The sequence below is a fragment of the Amphiura filiformis genome, chromosome 20 (assembly GCF_039555335.1).
Source record: "Amphiura filiformis chromosome 20, Afil_fr2py, whole genome shotgun sequence".
NCBI lineage: Eukaryota > Metazoa > Echinodermata > Ophiuroidea > Amphilepidida > Amphiuridae > Amphiura > Amphiura filiformis.
The window spans coordinates 5,084,665-5,103,777 of NC_092647.1; the positions used below are offsets into that span (position 1 = coordinate 5,084,665).

The 19,113-nt window shown below is 36.2% G+C and overlaps 1 protein-coding gene across 1 annotated transcript in view; it reads right to left on the reverse strand.

Annotated features, from left to right (window-relative positions):
- LOC140142573 (atrial natriuretic peptide receptor 1-like) overlaps nucleotides 1–19,113 on the reverse strand; it is a 258,604-nt gene that overhangs the window by 92,679 nt on the left and 146,812 nt on the right.

The window sequence follows — 19,113 nt, forward strand, 5'->3', positions numbered from 1 at the left end:
ATTGCTTTTGTTTGTTAAGTATGTTTTGCATTTCACAACAAACAGAAGCAAATTAATGGGTTTCAAAATTTAATTCAGCGTAAACTGCGGCTGTTATGCAACATTTATTTAAAATACATATTCTATTTCGGCATCTTTGACACTACATTGCAAGCTGGCCCTAGAAGAACATCGACAGATTTACCCAATTCACCAATGAAATTAGTGGAATTCCGTATAAACCATCATTACATTTTGAATCCATCCAAAAAAATTTAAAATCATGTCATCATCAATGTCCGGCTCTGTGATTTTCATCGAATATGACATTGTTTAGCGAATTTTCAGCAGAGTAGTTTATTTTTGTTAAATGTAGCTTCCGGTGCGTCTGCGTGGTTTACTTCGCTCGGGTAGCTAGCTGCCCTCGTGAAGTAAACCACGCAGACGACGCGGACGCATCGTTGTTAATCGGTGATGAACAACGATGAAAAATGATTTACCTTTACATCGTTTAATCACATTTGCCAAGTCATCTTTGGACACAGTACCATCTCCAGAACCAAGCCCTCCAACCGCCAAGTAGTCCGTTACCAAGATGTCTTCGCTTTGAAAAAGTTGACGTATAATTGTGCCAACCGAAATGAAGAAAGCCTGGGGACCCGTGAAAATTGCTACTCTCTTGTAGTTCCACAATCTAACAAGGTGTAAGTACGAGCGCGCGATGTATCTATAGGGACCTGAAGTGCGTACGAATGTAGGATACGTTGATTTGTCCGATAGTTTATTGCTGATACATGCAAACGATATCATCGGTTTATTCCAGTATTTGGCTAGGTATCCAGCGGTCTCGCAAACAACACTACATGCTGGACCTATGAAGGCATCGATACTGTGGTCCGTTCCACAATTTGAATAAATCATATCGACCATCAGTGGAACGCCATGGCTTGGATCGCATTTTGTATCCACTAAAGTAAACATGAAATCATGACCAGCTTTGTGGATTTCCTCAAATGTAACATCTTTGTGTATGTCATTAATTGCGAGTGTTATTGCTCCAGCGCTGTGGCTACCTACTGCATAAAAGCCTTTCCAAGGTGCGGCTATTCCTAAGTGAAATGTTTTTGCCATACACGTTTGGCAGTCCACAAAGAGAATAAGAACAAATTGGATGACCGAGATTTCCAGAAGAAGGTGGCGTCTCTCTCGATCCCGTGTACGATCCACTGCTGAAAACCAAAACATCATCACCACTTTCGGGAAATGTCAACAAGAAGGTTCGCTGGAAAAGCCGTGGCCCAAGACACTACGATTAAGCCGTCAGGCCAGATGGCGAAAGATAAGGTAGTGAATTTTCATTGGATTTGCATTGCCTAAACGTTTGAATTACTGTATATAAGCATTATTATTTTATACCTGCGTGATAAGATCCGGTCCAAGATGCATCGATACCCAAGTAAAAACCCTCCCCATTGCAGCAAATGCGAATCATCCAGAGTATCATCACCTAGAAGCTGTATCATCTTTGCTGATCAATAGTAATGATGAATTGTACTTCGTCTCATTCTCTCCAACTATGTCGGGTACATTACTGATGTAAGTTCTTAGTTATGCATAATTTTACAATGTAAACATAGAGCAAATCTGATAATGGTGGAATAAATATCAGAATAAATAGATTTATCTCTGTAAGAACATTACTCATTGTTTTGTACCAAAGTCTTGCTAGATAACCGCCATGGGCCCACTCACTATATTGTATGCTGGTTCAATGCAACGAAGATGATGAACATGGAGACATTTCTTTCCACAACACCGATCACAAAATGTTATCTTATCAATAGGATTATATCTGAGAATTATCCAGGTAACATGAAAGCCAAGCTTTGTCAGTTTGGTAAATTCACAGAAAAAAATGTTGTCAGATTGGTTCTGGTATAATAGCAATAGGTATTCCAGCGACAGTATGACGCCAACTTTATGGTATCCTTTCAAAATAGCACCAATAGCCAATGAGAACGCTTTCCCATCGCGGCAGGTGTTTCCAACAAACTACGAACACACTGACAAGTGTCATTTGTAATTGCTATAGAAAGTTTAAGTTAGTATCTTCACTAAATACTATGCAGGAAGTTTCCTTCTCCTTCACAGAGATCGTGTACCATACTGACTGTAAACTATTTGATTCTTTTGAACATGCAGTAAGTAATAACAACATGCAATTACTGTTAAAGCACTTATCATCTGAATTTTTATTGGCTAAATGGAAATGAAGGTTTGTAGGAAATGTAGTTATTTACTTTTATAATAATCCATATTGTTGTATGGTACATAAGGTTAACCTTCAATGCTTATATAAATAATTAGTGAATGGATGCGTCTGAAAAATATTATATAGCCAGGTTCAAAAACAAAGTTTTATTTTATTTGCAATACTTAATAAGCATGGCATTCAATCATCTTTTAAGCCACATCAAACATTAAGAAACATCCTGGTCCACCAGAAGGACAAACGCGATGCATTACAATGAATGTGCTTGTGAGATTTTAAGTCGCAATTGTGATCAAACCTGTATTGATGAAACCACTAGATAAGTGTTTATACTTTTGTAATTTGTATAGACGGAATAAAATTCCGTTTGTACTTTGTATAGACGGAATAAAATTCTGTTTATACTTTTGTACTTTGTATAGACGGAATAAAATTCTAAAAGCTTTTATCTGTAGTGTAGTAATAGTAAAATTGATATTTCATTTTTGTAGCTACTTTTTAATTGCGTCGTAAGATGTTCTTTGAACTGGACTTAATTTCCATAAGTTTCTTGTAGTACTTGCTTTTCATAAAAGCTTTTATGATCTGTAGTGTAACAATAGTAAAAATTTATATCGATTTCTTAGTTACCTGTGTTGTTAGATGTGCAGTGAACTGGAATTAATAATCCTGATAAATATAAAGCAAAATATATTTAATTCTACCCCCCTCCCTCCTTTACGAGCCTTGCCACTATTCATGATATTAGTTTGACCAGAGAAGATGAGAAAAGACAAACTCTTGACTTGATAAATTCTAAGAGCAAACAACGTATGCTTAGAATAGACCGTGGCAATCCAGAAACCGCGCTATATCATAGACCTTGGCTATATACAGAGAAATGCTAAACCCAGTGACCGCTTTCCCCGAAAAAAGCGCGCAAAATGTTGACTTTTATCGCTTGGACGGCGCTCAGGATATGTGCTCTCCTTTGCCCCCTTTGCTACGAAGCATCTCAACTGCATATTTTAAGCACGGGTCTTTAATTGTCACTGCACGGATTTTTAATCTCGCTGCACGAACGTGCCAGGAGCCACGTTAAAATAGCCCATTGTTAACCCCAATGGTAACCCTAACTACAATCTTAACCTTAACCTTAATCCTAACCTAAAATTCCTGAAACCAAACCCCTTTTTGGACTGGTTACCCCGGGTGATTACCCTTCAGTCAAACGGACTGTTCCACTGAAAGTACACCCACCGAATCGAATGCTGTAATTTGTAAGGTGCTGACACTTCCAATTGTGCAATACTTATAAAGATGAATAAGCATACACAAGACATCACAAGACTGCCCTCTTTCATGGGGAAAATAAGTTCTAGGTGATTTGTCAAATTACGCGGATAACTCTAGGGTTTAGGCAAGCCATTAACAGACAGCTATATACTATAGACGAATCCAACGAGCCAAGTCATGGTCAGGATTTGGTCGGACATCTTTGGGTAGCCGCCCGGGTAGCCGCTAGCACCAACCTGGTGTTTTGAGCGTCCAATTGTGCAAATAAAAGCCGCCTAACACCTAGAGAAGATGCAAGGACGAGGAGGGTTAATACAATAATAGCTAATAATATACATAATGGAGATAATTCCGCAGGTAATCCCGTCGCATCTATTCATACATAGTCCTTTTGTTCGCAAGTACATCAATGCATAGATACCGCGTGTAGTTAATCCGATTATTATGTCACTTCAACAGCGAATAGACCATGTAGAAGCTTGTAAACTTTAATCATTCTTTTGTCTACCTGTGTTTTCGCAGAAGGTGTAAAACGGGTGATGGAATGCAGTTTAAAATTTCCGCTAAGGCCGAATCATTTCACATTTTGGGTGCATTGTAGCCGACGGCTACCCAACTAAAGGCTGCTAGTCAGGTGTAGGAATGCGTGGATTTGGATTCCTCTATACAGTCAACGACGGTATTATAGCAGTCAGCTCGTGGACATTCAATCAACAGCACACTACAAAATAGACATACATTTACCGGAGATGCTTTCCATTCTATATCTGATATCCTAATGTCATAAAATAAACATCTAAAAAAAAAGGAACTAACCCTCTTAAATAATGGCCATTATTATTATAGCTCGTTGTTGAATAATGGCCATTATTTAAGGGGGTTAGTTACTTTTTTTGAGATGTATACTTTAAGGGGGAATAATACCCTGATTTTCATCAGTACCACTCTTCTTTTTTTTCTTGCAAATTTATAAAGTACATAAATATGTTCATCACCTCATGTCATGAACTTATAAAATATATCTACATACAAAGTGTTTTTAAACCATTTAGTAAGTCATTTTAACCCTATATATTTTTTGTTTACTGTATCCTAGTAACTGAGATGTGTGTTTCATAACAAACCATAATTTATTCTATTGAACATGTCCAAGTAGAATACATGAATAGAATACATTAAATCCTTTGTTATACTATCTATAGAAATGTACTCACTGATTATAACACTGAATAAATTAAATACGCCTAATCTCTTCCACATAGACAATTTAATACTACACCATGTATGTATCTTCAATAATGTGTTGTTAGGAAAAGAGATTAAAAAAGGCTATAAGGTCATCAAAGGTCAGGTTATAGGTCAATTGGTTCAGGTCAAATTCAGGCATCAATTTTGAATACATGTGATAGTCTGTGATATCATACATGTCATAATGAGGCATCAATTTTGATATTTTGTCTGTTACTGGATATAATGGAAATGTGTGAGGTGGATATACTAAAATACCTTGGGATGTAAATGGTGAGTACAATTTAGATTGCCTAGTTGAGATGGATTGGGTAAATAAATATAAAATAGTGACCAAAATCACAAAAATGAAGCTTACGGAAAACTACCTAATATGGTGGTATAGGTGACAAAAAATACAATCTTTTTCAACATTACTGTAGTGTGGTTGTGATAACCTGTTACCTATGGCTTAATTAAGTTCCAGTGAAATAGTGTCGCAAGTTCAAAATACAAAATATAGCTCAACATTGAAAATAGAAGCATTTTAACCGGTTCGTTTTTGATAGTTGTGGAGCACCAAGTTCATGAAGTCATCAAAGAAATCAGGGACCACTTATTCCCATTTTACATATCAACATTATTTCCCTAATGTGTTAGCAACACATTTCCAACATTTTAACGAAATCCGTTGATAGTAAGCTTTCCAAAATGAAGTGAATTTAAAACATCAGTGATGTACCACTTTTTGGCTTATACCATTGGAAGTATGTACGCGTCATTGATACTGATGCCACCAATTAAACGAGAAGATTAGCCCCTTCATTTTGCATACCACTTTGTCCAATTTCTTTTTCTCATTTCTTCACAAAATGCAAAAAAATGCAAAAAAAATTGCAATGGGTGTAGTACCCCCTTAATTGATTCACCAAATGTAGAAGTTTAAAATTGTTTTTAATAATTTTGCACTGTAGCATATGATATCAAAGTATGTGTCTCACATGTAAAACTATGATTTCAAGGCAGTTGTACTTTATGATTACCATGATTACTGAGTTTTCTTCATCTTCTTCTTCTTCTTCTTCCTATAAACGTGCATACCTCAATATTGTTGTACGGGCTTAAGGGGTGGGGTATGAACGTTTGGACAGTATTTATTGTGGGGCATTAGAGCACATCAGACATATCGAATTGCATTCTGAATACGAAGAATGTCCTTGAAGCAAATGTTTAAAAATTTATATTTTTGATATTTAACAGTACTCGAAGTAAACTTTATAAGTCTGATGATTTATACTTAAGGTGTATGTAGGTGGGATGAAAAGCCGACGATCAATTGAAAATATTGACCTTTTGTGTTGAAGATATGGATTTTTTCCCAAAACACCAAAAAAAATAGGTCTTTTGGGAAAAAATTCCATATCTTCAATATGAAAGGTCAAAATTTTCAATTGATCGTCGGCTTTTCCTTCCAGCTACATACACTTTAAGAATATGTCATTAGATTTATAAAATTTACTTCGAGGACTGTTATATATCAAAAATGTGAAAAATATTAAATTTTAATAATTTGTCATAAAATTTGTATTGTATCGTGAATTACACAAAATGAAAATTATTTGATATCAGAAAGACATTCTTCGTATTCAGAATGCAATTCGATATATCTGATGCGCTCTCATGTCCCACAAAAATACTGTCGAAACGCTCAAAACGCTCATTCCAGATCCCTTAACGTGCACAGTTTTTCCTCTCCACGATCCTGGAACCTAGGATTGATTGCAGATATCAGAACCAGGGATTGTCCCCCTATTCTCTTTTCGAATAGCTCTGACACTTAACGTGCACAGGGTTTGACTCTTTACCTGACTTTCGAACCACGAGACGTCACACACACAACACCCCCCCCCCCATTCCCACCCCCACCCCACACACACACACACCCACCCACACTACCTATATCTGTAAGTGCTAAGCAGTGTATGGGGTGAGAAGAAATTCTACAATTTTATTCTGTATTTCCGACCTTTATAGGAACATTTTGGGAGAGGAAGAGAATTCTCACCTAAGGCAAGCTCAAGGCTCGAACCCTCGCCGAACGTATTCTCCCGGCCGGCAGCGCAACGCCTTTCACCGAATTTTCTCCTCAATAATATTCAACCTAACTACCAAGTAAAAAGTCAGTAGCTCTATGGTCATCTTTGACGGTCAGTCCTACCCCTGGTATTGGTGCTGGGGTAAAAATTGTATCACTAAAATGATCGCAAAACACCATATTTTGTTTAAAGATTCTTTAATCAGCGGTAAGTAATTACCTCCGCCCCCAATAATGAATAACCATTACTCCAAAATGTATGTCAAATTTGGGATATGTATTCGAAGCAGAATTTATTTCTGGGCATTTTGACACCTCATTTGAGACAATAGTCCCAATATTGATGGCGGTGCGTATATTTAAATGAAAGTAATCCAATATTTGAAAGTTGCAGCAAAATCGTATCAAATCCTAATCAACCGTTTTTGAATAATGGTCATTCAAAGGGGGTGTAATTACCTATTGGTAGGTGATTAGGTCCCTGTACATTGTAAGCAATTTTTCTTTCAGTCAGTCGCGAACACGGCCGTCGCTAATGAGCTCAATCGGCTTGTTGTGAAATCTCAAAGAATGTCATAGTTTCTCGCTCGGAATCTGTGTACAATAATTTGGACAAAAACACGCTGAGCACTGGCTGACCTGAAAGATAAGGTATATACTGGAATCTGTTTTCTGAAAAAAACATTTCAAAATTGCTTCCAAATTGAAAAGGAGGCATGTGCATTTAATTCTGTGATAAAAAAAAACGAGACCAAGTTTGCTTTATTTTCGTTGTTTTTGGTCATTTAAATGAAACTAACTTTTGTTGAATTTACCCAAATTGAAAACCTTAGGCGACATTCGTTTACCTCTTCTCCGATTTACCTAATCATTAGCTTTTTTGTCATTTTTATGTAGTGCACATACATAATTCTGCTTAGTGTGGTATATTTATAGGTATGTGTTATTTAGATTAATTGTCTAAATTGTTCTTCAAATATGATGGGAAAATGTCAATTTTACCGAATTGCATGCCTTTCTCGTGGCATTTTTTTGCGTCACCTATCAAACAACATTCGGGTTGACCGCGCCCTAACGCAAATACCGCACCGGCGCGCGGTATTAACTTTGCGTGACGATCGCGCTATGCAAGTGGTGTGCAGTGTGATACGCGTTTCAGTTCGCCACGGCATAAAAAAAGGAAACAAAAGTAAAAAAACTGAATATTTTCAAAGCTCATTTCATCTTTGCCGATAACTGTCTACCTCCCTGTTGATTTACGTAAATTTGTACAAAATATTCGTGGCATATATGTACAAAATCTTTCATATTTGTGATTTTTGAGATTGTGTTATTTAAAAATTACAAACGAAAAATTAAGTTTAAATATGGTGGTTTTTACTGAAGTTGTTTAGTTCAAAACACACGGTTATTTTTCATCTAAATAATCTTTGATTTGTTTTTTTGACATGCAATTTCACTAGTTTGGTATGATAATTTGAGAGAGTGATAATTTTTCGTGTTGAAATAAAGAAATTAGAGCTCTTCAAACAGGGGAATGTAATGGGCTGAGTGTTTTCGTGCCTTATTTCACCTTCGCAAAAAAGTGTCTACCTCCTGGTCGATTTACGCAAATTCGTACAAAATTTTCGATGTATTGGTATTCAAAACCTTTGTACCGGTCATAAAAGATTTGTGAAAAATATCTTAAATAAATTCAACTTGCCTCTGCAGTATTGTTTAACTCCTGCTATCTTTGCCTTAATACTCGAGTGATCAAATGTCAGGTAATCCGTAACTTCCACGCCACTTCTAGTCAAATATGTCCTGATAGAATCTGCCGCAGTGTTATATATTGGGTGAAATCCTGCGAAAACAGCAACTCTCGTGTATCCAAATATTTTAGGAACTCAACAAAAAATGGTGCAACAAATCGAAGCGGAGCTGACGTCCTTGCAAATGTTGGATAAAGAGTTTTATTGGACATAAGGGCACTAGTCGAACTAAATGATACCATAGGGATATTCCACTCTCTCACAAGATGACCACCAGGCTCACATATAGTGCTGCACACTGGTCCGATGAATGCATCAACTTTCGGGAAACCAGCTCTTCCCATGTACATATTAGATATCAATGGCAATCCGTATTGGGCGCTACATCGCGTGTCAGCCCAAGTTATGTTAAACTCGTGGTCCGAGTTGATTGCAGGAAATGTTATATTGTCTGACTTAACTTGCTCTAAACAAATAGGTAAAGCACCTGCACCATGGCTTCCAACAGCCAAGAAACCTCCCCACGGCCAAAGCACTCCCAAGTTAAATGTTTTACAATCGCTCAGCGAGAAACACAGCAAAAAAATTATGTTATAAATAAGCCATCCATCGTTATGTAAGTTCCAAAATCTTTTCATAGCGAAACACGAAGTGGATGCGTGTTAATAAAATATGTTGTAATATCTTGGCGAAGGTAGAGTAAATAGACTTTATCTGACAGAACATTTACTTTGCGTCCAATTCATATCATCGGTTTGTTCCAGTGTTCAGCAAGAATATTATATTGCAAACTACAAGGCCGGTAAACGCGTTGACACGCCTTAATGCCACAATCAGCAAAATAAGTACAGATTCTTGCATTTTTAGCATTTTACTACAAATGTATATTGTATTTGTATCTCTAACTTGATAATTGCCACTCGATTGGATATTATTAAAGAAAGCAAATTCTATAGTATAAAGGCACCAACCCATTAGGAACTCACAACTCTATTGTTATGGTGAAAATGTTGTTTTCATGAAAGTATCTGCATTAGTTTGATTTAAAATCCATCCTAATAATTGTTCAGTGCAGGTTACAGAGTGTCATCAAAAGTAAAATATACTTCCGATTAAATCCATCACGATATTCAATCTCAGAGTAATAACCCCTTTGTGGTTTTATTCAGCGGTTCTTTGTACTTGACAAGTGACCCCAATGGGGTTGTCAGTTACAACTTTAAAAGTAGAGAAAGCAAAAATACAACTTGCTTTGACAACTGGATGTTAGACGTTCAAAATGCATAGGTCAAATTCCGATGTGGTGTTTGCCACCAAAAAGGGGAGAGTGGAGCCAGCCCGTCCCTTATCTTTCAAATTAAACAACTGGATGACTCTGCTGTTTCTTAATATAGGCCATTGATTTCATTGATGCCCTTGCAGTCAGGTTAACTCAATCGATAGGGCGTTCGACTATGGTGCGAGAGGTTGCGGGTTCGAACCCTGGCGGTGCCTAGTACGATCTCGTGGAAAAATAGTTAGCTTAAAATTCCCCTGGACAAGGAACTTACTGCCAATTTTCTCGTTGTAACCTGTACGAAATTCGGGGAGCTGATCCTGGTTGCGATGGTTATTTGTGTAATGTCTAGGGTGTGCGCTCTTGTAGCAGCAAAAGTCCCTGATTTATTGTTAAATGGTTTATGGAATAATGTGGGGCCTTAGTGGTCAACCGACAACCTGTAAAGTATGCTGAGGCTTGTGGATCAACGTCAAGGCGTTGTGCCTGGGGGTAGCGCACTATAAACAACTGCGCTTTTTTGCTATAAGTTAATGATCAGTTTCTGAGATTTCATGAATTTAACATTATCGGCATCATAAAAGGTTATAAAAAGGTTTTCTAATAGTTTTATATAAAATATTGCGCAAATAAAGTATATAGTACAGCATCAATATCACATGGGTACTTAAATTGCCAAATAGCTGTAAGTGGGGTATTAAACTTGGTATGTTTCATGTTGATTAAGATGAATATTTGAAAAAGCAGTACTATTTATTGATTTCTTGCATAATAATAATTCACGAAAAGTTAAATATGTTGGCTCAATCTACTGTCCAAGGTGAATCAACTTACCCCAAAGGGTGGGTATGTTGATCCCCATTGCAATTTGTTCAGTACCTTATAATCATGCTATTATACAGTCATAGATGCAAGTTGTGGTTATAGATCACAAATCTAGTTGGGGCGTGTTGGTGTTTTGGAGCTATTAGCTTTGACATGACCTTTGTGAAATATTCTTCGGATCATGAGGTTTGAATTTGACGCCGATCGGAGCAACTTAAAATCTAACCTTTGACCTTGGATGACCTTTGCAGTTTGATACTCCCCAAATGTCACTGCACGGTCGGAACAACTGTAAATGTGTCCTGTCCATTGACCTCGAATGACATGTACGACTTCATACTCTCCAAGTGTCAAAGATCATTTTCTGCAAGTTACAGTCCTATCGGAGCAACTTTAAATTTGACCTGACCTTTGCCCTCGGATGACCTTTGCGGGTTCATATTCCCCAAGTGTCAGAGATCATTGTTCTCGAGTTACAGCCCATTCGGAGCAAGTTTGAATTTGACCTGACCTTTGACCTAAGATGACCTGTGCGGTTTCATACTCCCCAAGTTCCCGAGTTATAGCCCGATCGGAGCAACTTTAAATTTGACCTGACCTTTGACCTCAGATGACCTTTGCGGTTTCAGATTCCTCAAGTGTCAGGGATCATTTTCATCCCAATCGGAGCAACATTGAATTTGTCCAAAACTATCAAATACAATTGTATTAATAACGGGCGGTACTCTTCCACCAAATATCCTGTCTACTGCCCAAAAACCCGATCTTATCATCATTGACAACCATGAAAAAGTCCACTCATATATTCGAGCTTACCGTTCCTCTAGAAACAAACATCCAAATCGCTCACATTTTCTTAATTTAACAACTTTTAAAAATATTATATATATAGGTAGGTCAAAAGTATCGTTAATGTTGTAATTGCTCCCTCGTCAGTTTAGTTCAAACTGTAATACGTTTTACTACATAGTTATATTTCTCTATTTTCTTTTCTAAATTTAACAAATACTTTTTCATCTTCTTGTACCCGTTTCCCCAGAATATTATTATTGCACCAGCTGCTATATTGCGTCAAGCTAGATCCAAATATATAGCAATAATCTTTGCTCGAGTGGTTCTCTTTTCTATAGTATTTTTATTTCTTCCAGTTTGCTTTCTAATTCTTTAAACATATTTGAATTTTAAATAAATCCTATAACATTCTACTGATACTGCAATAGATGCTAACCTGGCTTGTACAGTTTAACAAACTACCGGTACATATAGTTCGTGAAAAAGATTGATTGAAAAAAGTATTAAATACATTCAACCCACTGTACCTACCTCTACAGTATTGCTTAACTTTCTCTAGATTCGGCTTTATATTATCGCGATCAAAATTTTGGTAATCCATAACTTTGACACCATTTGCAATTAAACTTGTCATAATAACAGATGCCGCAGTAGTCCATATAGGTTCATATCCTGCAAAAACAGCAACTCTCTTGTATCCAAAATACATAAAGATCTCATCAAAAACTGGAACAACATATTGAAGTGGAGCTATCGTCCTGGCAAATGTTGGGTAGAGAGATTTATCGGACATGATGTTACTAATACAACTAAATGATACCATCGAGACATTCCAATCATTCACAAGATGACCACCAGGCTCACATAAGACACTGCAAACTGGTCCGATAATGGCGTCAACTTTTGGGTAACCAGCTCTTCCGAATAACATATTAGTTAGTAATGGAAGTCCGTATTGTGCGGAACATCGCGTATCACCCCAACTGATGTTAAACTCATGGCCAGAGTTAATGATGGAACGAAATGTTATATTGTCGGACATAACTTGCTCTAAGCAAATAGATGCAGCACCTGCACTATGACTACCAACTGGCCAGAAACCTTCCCAAGGACATAACACGCCCAGGTTAAATACCTTGCATTCACTCAGTGAGAAACATAGCAATATAAATGATGCTATTAGTAAGCTATCCATTTTTTCTTGAAAAAAAATCAGTTAAATGTGTAAATAGTCTGTTGTACCAGAAGTCTTGGAGAAAGTCGGGTAAATATGCTTATCTGACAGGAGATTGCAGCATCGGGTTACAGCGTTCTGCGAGACAACCGCCGACAGAATATTATACTGCATACTAGACCGAAAAATGCATCGACACTCTTTTATGCCACCATTCGTAATTAGTCCGGTTTAATATATATATATATATATATATATATTGCATTTTACCTTCAATGATTTTATGATTGTATTTTGCCTAATCTTTTCATTCCTTCATTGGTTGCCATGCCAGTGGATATTGTCAAGTATATTACATATTAAGCCTATACAAAATAGTTATGTATAAAAGCATCAGCACATAAACTAGCATTAAGAAACTCGATTGTTATGGCATACAATGTTCTTGGATAATTGCAGTATTTGGAAACAATCGTGACGCACACATTGAATTGTATATTTCACAAATGTTTAACTCTCATTTTGAAGTTCTTTTGTTAAATCCAACAATGAGACTACACGCAACAAAGTAGTAATGTTTTTTAATCGTGGATTAATTCGCTTTGTAGGAGGTTGTTTGAGGGATATATGGTCAAAAAAACAAATAAAAGATCATTCTTCATAATTTATGTTTCTCGTTCTTACCCAAACGTGCATTCATTCGTATTTGAAACAACGATCTATAGTGATTAAAAAATGCATCTAAATGCCATTGATGGCATACTTTGACTTTTTAAAAATATTGTGTACATTTCCATTTAATTTAAGGGGTTGTTTGGAATGCCATGTGAGTCAGGGGTCAAAAACAAAATTGTTACCTTTTTGACGTCAGCACATGTGTATGTATGATGTGCCATACAAATATTTAAAAAACAATACCTTAAAGTATCATTTTTTAATGTTTTTTGTCATAATCACGCCTTTTTACAAATTATATATGTTTGTACCGGGGGCGTGTCTGTTGTCAGGTGATGACAGCATAGACACACGTTACAACCTTGAATAATAATACAGAACTCTGTCACCTTAGAATTGCATCTCGCAGGCAATGGTAGGTAATAAACCAACCGGAACAGTATAACAATTGAAATAACAGGATGTTTTGGTCTCAATTCAAATTAGTTCAAGATGTGCAATTTGGACACACATGAGTGACCGGACAGCATTAATCTGCATTTTTGGGAAATCGTTTATTGGGGAGTTGTGAGTTAGTTTGCAGAGTTTTGCAGAGTTTATATAGACGTAACATGATGATGAATGTGTGGGTGGGGGCTTGTGTTAGGAAGTGGTTATGTGTGATGTAGGCTTTGTGTGATAGCACCTGTGCGAAGTAGAAGACTTGACATTTCATTTATTATTAATTTTCTAATAGACAGACACGTATAGCAGAAACAGTTTCACCTTAATTTACTGGTCTTCCACATGATAGTTATGTATACAGGAATGTACAACATTTAACACCATAATGTGAAATTCTTGTCAAATTTGAATCTTGAAAGATGATGAAATAATATACGTAGTAACATTTTAAGCCGAAATGATGAGGTAAATTAAATAAATAAATAAATAAATAAATAAATAAATAAATAAATAAATAAATAAATAAATAAATATATAAATAAATAAATAAATAAATAAATAAATAAATAAATAAATAAATAAATAAATAAATAAATACAAATTCATCCGTTATCCTCTATAAAAACAGCACATTTATTTGAGTCCAATAAGGTGCCAGCTGGGGCATGTGTAAAAATCACAAATATGTAAAAAAGATAGGTTTCGGAAATATTAACGTTAAAATTTCACGTTAAAACGTCGTCACTTTATACCTTCCAAATAATGTACATTTTCCTGATTTTTTCCCTTGACTGGTGGCATTATTTTCATAAAGTGATTGAGGTTTAATGTTTCAGTGAATTAAACATTCATGCAATATGAAGGTCTTTCTATTTGTTCACAATTAATGATAAAACTTAATTATATTCAAGACAGTGTCAGTAAGTTATGGGTCGATATTCTTGAGGTCATTAGTCCAAAAACCCAGTAATTTTGTTCTATACCCTAAACTTCACTAACCTATAACCTAAGCTTTAATCATAAACCTAAACCTAGCCCAATAACCCCAAACCTTAACCCATGACTCTCTGAATCCTAACTCTCACGTCTAACTCCTCATCGCGCAACCCTTAATACACACACACTCCACACCCCACACACCGCGTAGCACCCACATCCACGAATCCACACGCCATCGACTTCAAATATATCCCCATATCCCAAATACCTCACTCTGCTCTAACTCCTATTCTACCATATAATATAAACTCGTCATTAAAAAACTAAAAAAAATTACATGCTGCTGGAATATGGACTTTTAGCTGTCGTTTTTGTTCCTCCTACTGACATGGATTTAGATTGGCTGATTTATACTTCAACGCTTTTTTTAAGGGTCAGTATGTACAATCAAAATGAAAAAGGGGTCATTGGGTATAATATTTTGACAACTGAAGGTGCATGGTCATCGGGTATAGTCGACTTCAAAAGAGGGACCTATATTGACAGGCACATACCGTCACTTCTAAAGTTGACCCCCGGGTGATCGCATTATATTTTGTTCAGGGCTCGGCTTTTAAAACTCCCGCACATCACAATAAGGCTATTCAAAAGTGTATAGAATAGCTAATAGACCGGTCCCTGCGATTAGTCGGAGCGACAATATAATAAACACATCGAGTTAATAACACAGTGACAGAAGTCGTGAATTATGAAGTGTTTCATTGAACTTCTACCAGCAAAATATGGAATAATACTATCACAAGACACCAATCGAGATGATGATAGCAGCCATAGTGGAAGGCTTGTATTTGACCTTCTAATGAATCCAATGTTGTGGCGAGAAGTTGAAAAGGTAATGTATATTTCAAGGAATTTGGGTTCAAAAATTCCGTATCATCAATTCCGTAGATATGCCATATTTAAGGAGCACAACTTGACAATAAACTGAACTATTTAAACGCAAAAGACGCACTGAATACACATAAATTTGTGTTTCCTTGCTGCCGGAGTGGTTGCAGAACTCTTAAAGTTGGACAATTTATGAATTTTGATTGGCAGAATAGCGAAAGGAAATAGATTTTTCCAACCATGTAAAACTACTCTGGATTGTTGACATAGTCGACATACATTAAGGCATATGCACGTCCCCAAAGTAGGAGGTAAGTACTATAATTATTTGTTTAAAGTGCTCAACATACCAGCAAAACAAAAAGTCATGGCGTCATCAGAGTACAGGGACTTTGTGAAATAGTGGGTACAAAAAAAAGTGCGTGAGCCGATATGCAACATCAAATATACAAGCCGATTTACATAATTTCCCATGCCTTTACAGAAGTGATCATGCTCAAATATAAAACTATAGAGTTTGGTCCTTGATATGCACCATCAATTGTGTACTTGTGATCAATATTGCTAGGCAAACGATCAGAGCAAATATGCCAAAATCCTCCCATTTCTCCTCAATTTAAAAATAAATTGCTCCATCCCTTAATGTGACATCCATAATAATGAATGAGTCCTTCTTCAATATTGTAAAGGCGCTAAAATATACAATCATTTATCCAGAAAGATGTTTGCAAATTACTTTAAAAGTAGCTCATCTGGCTCCAGAAATTCCAACATGGATGTAAGCAAATATAAATGAAAAGACGATTAATGCGACAACTTTCTTAACTTATCTATCTAATCTGTATGTAAAGACATTTTAGATATGGAACAAAAATACAATATTAAAAACAATTGTTGAGTACAGCTGAGCTAACCCAAGATATCAAAGCCATTCAAAAAAAGAGCGTGTCGAATAAATCTTGGAGGCTGAATGTTCCATAGTGATGCTAAGCTTGATACCCTCTCTGGTAAGAATGAAGATCACTGTCTGAGGTTTGCCGTGAAGGGTATGCCAAAATAGGACAAGTACAAGTTCCTATTAACCCGTCCAATCTCTGATGATTATTTAATTTAATTAAATCTCTGAGGGAAGCGGGACGGTTGGGATCTCTTAAAACCGGTTTAACATACCAGAATCTAGTCCTAAGTCCAGAGACCTCAGAGAATTGTTTAATGCCTACCCAAGACAAGGAGAAATGCAGCTCAAGAAGTACTTCCCGAGACACCTTCAAAGAGGCATTATAGAGTTCTCATCTTAATAAGGGTGAAATAAGGTTCCGAAGGTGACTGCGCTGGTGATTTACCAATGAATTACTTGATCAGCATTCAGAACCCTTTTTATTTTTTTCTAATTGACCTTCCATTTCTGAACCACGTTGATTTCATCAAAAGGGCAACTAAAATTCACAAACTACATTTCATATTAAACCTACCTCTACAGTGTTGCTGAACCTCCTCTAGATTTGTCTTTATATTTTGATGATGAAATGTCAGATAATCAGTAACATCTACACCACTTGTAATCAAATGTCTCCTGACAACAGATGCCGCAGTATTCCATACTGGTTCATATCCTGCAAAAATGGCAACTCTCTTGTATCCAAAATACTTAACGATCTCTACAAATAAGGGTGCAACAAATCGAAGTGGAGCTGGCGTCCTGGCAAATGTTGGATACATAGATTTATCGGACATGATACTTGCTACAATGATACAATGATATCATTGGGACATTCCAATCATTCACAATATAACCACCTGGCTCCCCTATCACGCTACAAATTGGTCCGATGAAGGCGTCAACTTTCGGGTAACCAGCTCTTCCCATGTACATATTAGTAAGCAATGGAAGTCCGTATTGTGTGGTACATCGCGTGTCAGCCCAACTAATTAATGTTAAACTGATGCCCTGAGTTGATGATGGAAGAAAATCGCACATAGTCAGCTTTAATTTGCCGCAAAGAAACAGTCACAGCACCTGCACTATGGCTACCAGCTGCATGAAATCCTTCCCAGGGAAATAACAGTTAAATGTTTTACAATCGCTGAGTGAGAAACACAGCGACAAAAATGATGTTATCAATAATCCATCCATCGTTCTGTACAAAATAAATACTTTCATAGGTAAACTTTGGGATGAGTGTGAGGATTAATCTGTTGTACCAGAGGTATTAGCAAAGGTAGGCTTACCTGATAGAAGATGATCTTATATTCAATTCATATAATCGGTTTGTTCCAGTGATCCGCGAGATAACCGCCGTTAGAATAGTATACTGCGTACTCTACACCGATAACGCATTGACACGCCTTAATACCACCACCCGCAAATAAGTTCAGTTTTATGATTGCTTTGTGATGTTAATTTTTATTATAGTATACTCGATTTTGACATTTTATGCATCTAATCTGATGGTTACCTTGCCAGTGGATATTGACAACTAAAATATAATAAAATCTGCAAAAAAAGTAAAGCGCCTATAACTTCAGAACTAATCATTGTGTCCACAATATTTCTACATAGAAAGAAGGATGATTTATTTACGCGCATTTTAATACCGCATTTGACAAATATCGTTCAATATTAACAACACAGTAGTGCTTTTAAAGAAAAATACCCGAATTTAAAAGTTGCAGTTTACAGCGATCAATGGTTATTACGCAAGCATTGTGTCACGTAAAACCATCTATTTATCTTCGCGCTGACTTCAAATCAATACAAATAGCTGCAACTTTTAAATTCGGACATTTTTCTCTGAAAACAATGATGTATTGTTAATATTGAACGAAATTGGACAAATGAAGTATCAAAATGCGCGTAATTAAATCATCCTTCTTTCTATGTTGAAATATTGTGAACACAATTATTAGTTATGACGCTATACGCGTATTTATAACAACGTTACTTTTTGTGCATTCTTTATTATACAATATTGTATGTATAAAAGCATGAACACATGAAATAACACGCGTAACGAAGGCCTAGTGTTATGGCAATAATTTTGTTGGAATGTTGGAATGAAGCTATCATTACTTTTAAATCTACGAGTATAAACAGTTATTACAATTTACAGTTCGTCCCAAACGTCTTTTTCAAACTCCAATATCTTTCTAAAAATACCGTAGACAAAATATGAAAACATTATCACAAAAAGGAAGCTTGTAAAATAATTTTGATACCTAACTTACCAGTTGCTTTGTCAACTTTAGATACTAAATGATACAAATAATTGCATTGAATAATCAAGAAAAGCGTAGAGCATTCCAACACGACGCCTGTAATGTCTCCCTCGTAACACATCAAACATACTTGCTTCTACTCTTACATATAATAGCCTAATAGGTTACCATTATATAACAATATATTTTCTTTTGCACAAAATTAATATGAAATCAAAGCAGATTTAATAACTTCTCAATATCTTACATTGATTCAATGAGGCTGATTGTGGCCCTCTTCAA